The sequence below is a fragment of the Belonocnema kinseyi genome, chromosome 6, assembly GCF_010883055.1.
Source record: "Belonocnema kinseyi isolate 2016_QV_RU_SX_M_011 chromosome 6, B_treatae_v1, whole genome shotgun sequence".
In the NCBI taxonomy this organism is placed as follows: Eukaryota; Metazoa; Arthropoda; class Insecta; order Hymenoptera; family Cynipidae; genus Belonocnema; species Belonocnema kinseyi.
In genome coordinates this window covers 115,157,972-115,161,450 of record NC_046662.1, presented here as the reverse complement: position 1 = coordinate 115,161,450, position 3,479 = coordinate 115,157,972, and the positions used below count along the sequence as shown (strand labels likewise).

Here is a 3,479-nt window from a genome sequence, read left to right as displayed (position 1 = left end):
ATAATGAGTGGATGGATGATGCACAGGATAGAGACGCGTGGCGGTCTCGGATAGATGAGGCAATGAACTTTCGAGTTCCAAATGCTGATAAATAATAATAATAATATATTTAAAATGCCATGCTTATTTCTCTTTATTCACATGATATAATCTATTAAAAATTGTAATGCTATTTCTAATCAATTTAATGCTAAACAATTTTTTTATTGAAAGAAAATATTAAAATATAATAATATGTTGTATATTTTCATAAACATATGTTTTACGCAATGTGATGCATTTTTCTGTTAATACTTTCATTATGATATACTGTTCAATGATAAATAAATAAATCATTTTTCCTGTTACCAAAAAATATTACACGTGTTATTTTGGGTTCAAGACATATAACAAATTTTTCTTCATCGTGCTGTTCATAAGTAAGTTTATTAAAAGTGAAATAATTTCAAATCTCAGTCCCCCAAAAGGACCCTGGTAGTAAGCATCACTCCGGGACTGGAGTCTCCAATTTGCGACGCGAGAGTAACCAAGGGACCTTTAGGTCAGCTTTTTTTTGTTTAACCTTCGGGCGGGCGCAATGCTAATTCGAACACGATCAGGCACAATACATCTGACAGATTAAAATTGCAATTCTTGTAAGATCTTATGGGAATACGTATCAAATCCTTAATCTGGGATTATAATTATAAAAGCCGGCTGGAATTTACCTATACATAATACTGTAGGTAAATGAAAGAAAAATAGCGAAGAAAAAATTTTAAATACAAAAGTAAAAAATACTTACATGATCGGGCGCAATACATCTGACAGATTAATTCGTCCCTCTCCAAAGCCAGCTTTGTACTGAAAAAAAGTGGTGACGACCTTGTGTGAGTGATAGGAAGACAAGAAGCTACTGAGGGCTTACCACTCGACCCCCTAATCACAAGCATTAGTATACGAAAAACACGTGACTTCCTCTCAAACATTAATTGCGTCCGCCCGAAGGTTAAATTGATACTCTCCTCAATGAAAGGTACGGGTGAAATTGCAAAATAGGGGCGGCATGTGTTTTTTGGCTGGAAAACCAGTATTTTTCTGCACCAAACTATTAGAATATTTAATTGAACGATAAATGAAGCGATTTTACTAGACAGAAGTTTAAAGTTATTGTTACTTTTGTTACTAAGATATCTTAAATATGAGTATGTCACGATATCGGAATGACTATATTTAACTCACCGTGTTGGTGCTTTTAAACATCCAAACGGCCAGAAACACCCCTTTGACAGGCCAAAAAAAGAATTTGGTCAAAACTTTAACCTTTCCCAAAGCAATTTTGACCCATTTTCGAGAAAAGTGCATTTTAAAAATTGCGAAAGCATGGCCATAGAGCCGATGGAAGATTATGTCGAAGCCTCGGTAGCTCCCTGGCAGGGAGCCTGGTACCGTAGCTTTCCTTATTTTCAATAAAGACTCTGTTTATTATATTTTTATTATCAGTCGTTTGGATAATTGTGTATTTTATTACAATGCTTTATTCTTCAATAGTTTCTAGTGTTTGCGTTTTTATATGAAAGAAGGAAAGAAATGTTGCAAACAAAAATTTCAACAATAAATACAAGCTTCAATTATTTTCCACAAACTACAAAAAAACATGAATAAAAGAAAATTATCTTTAATATGTTAAAAGACACTTTCAAGACAGTTCTGGTTCTTGTTAGTAAATATTTGTGAAATAGGTTACTCTATCCACTGGTATTTCGTATTTATTATTCAAATTTTCATTTAAAACATTTTTTTCCTACTTTAATTTAAAAATATAAATACTAAAAACTATTGAAGTATAAAGAATTTAAATAAAATGGGCAATCTTCCAAACGAGTGATAATAAACATACGATAAACAAAGTTTTTATTTAAAATAAGGAATGAATAATTATTAAATAGCTTAATTATATTAAATTATAATCAGAAATGGAATAAAAAAGAATTTTGATAAATTAAAACAAATAAAAAATAAAGTACGGATAGTCAGAATCGAACGCGCAACCTTGCGGCTATCAAACAAGCATTGTACCAAGAAGCTACCGACGCTTCAAAATAGTTTTACACAGGTTCAATGGCCACTCACAATTTTTAAAATGAATTCTCCTCAAAAATGGATCACAATTATGTCTTCTTGATTTTTCCCAGAAGACCCCTGATATGTACCTTTCATTGAGGAGAGTATCCATTAAAAAAGAACATACCGAAAGCACCTTGCGAATATGTACCTAAAGTTCCGAACGTTCCGAACTTCAGCTACATCTTGTGAGTAGATTCGTAATGGTGGAAATGAGACATGTGGCTTATGATTATTTGAGCTTGAATTTCCTCTTGCTGAAGAGGTTTGTCTTAAAATATGGTGGAACGTCATGTACTGATTAAATAAAGTTAATTCAAAATTTAAACCATGATTAAAGTAGTTTAATCGCCGATTAACTTAATTGGTGAGTTTTTGGCCCGTTAGCTACTTCAGGGGGCGTCCCATGGCAGCGGCAAACTTGGTCCAAAACGTCAAATTACTGAACATTTCAGGCAATGAAAATGTTTTGTGGATTACGAGAATCAGCTAAAACATTTAATGATTAGGCGCTTTGCGCCGAGATTGATGTTGTCGTGCGACGCTATACCCTTAACCAGCGATTTAAGGGGCTAAACTTAAACTGAACGTTTAGTTAAAGTGCCGAGTGACAGTATATAGTGTAAAATATGACTCAAAATGAAATATGTTCTCAGAATATTATTTTTTCTTTTCTTTTCGCTTCGGAAAATATCACTGCAACTGATTATTTTGATTAGTGTTATTATAGAGACGCTTCGGCTAAGCAAGTAAGCAACACATATTTTGTGACGTCAAAGGCCTGTTTACTTGATTCGGCACGCCAAAGATGGCGCGCAATCACAAGCATCGTTACAATTAAGTCGTTGATTAAAAACTAATCACGATTAATTAACTACGGATTTAATCAGAGACGGTGAAATCGGCCCTTAGAACTTTGAATGAACTACTTAACACTTAAAAAATTACCCGTTTTAAAATTTCCTTCGAAAACTACTCTTCCACGTAAATTATGTAGCGGAACTTATACATACTTATATGGAACTCATAAAACAAAATATTTAGCAAACACTGTCAGCGGATATTTTTTGCTCTTTTTTTATGTACTTGAAGTTACGAACGTTCATTTTAACGAAAAAAGAGAATTTTTGACGTTTTTGTATTTTCAAATATCGACAATCAAACTTTTCATTTTTAACATTTTAGCTGTGGGCATAGTAGGGGTGGTGTTTAGGGGTCTTGCCGAACTTTTTCACTCACCTTATAAAAAGTGATATTTTGATGTTTTTATATTTTTAAATATCGACATTCAAACTTGTCATTTTTAACCTTTTACGTGTGGGTATAGTAAGCGTGGTTTTTAGGGGTTTTGCCAAACTTTGTAACTCCCTCTATAA

At 33.1% G+C, this 3,479-nt stretch overlaps 1 protein-coding gene across 4 annotated transcripts in view; it reads right to left on the bottom strand.

Moving 5' to 3' along the window:
• Positions 1–3,479, bottom strand: part of LOC117174733 (cyclin-dependent kinase 4-like) — a 549,135-nt gene that overhangs the window by 421,357 nt on the left and 124,299 nt on the right. For 2 of the 4 annotated variants that reach the window (XM_033364060.1, XM_033364059.1), the window contains exon 2: positions 785–843. The exons of the other annotated variants lie outside the window; for them this stretch is intronic. The gene's annotated coding sequence lies outside the window, so the exon portion shown is untranslated. The remainder of the gene's footprint in view (positions 1–784; positions 844–3,479) is intronic. 4 annotated transcript variants of the gene reach the window in all.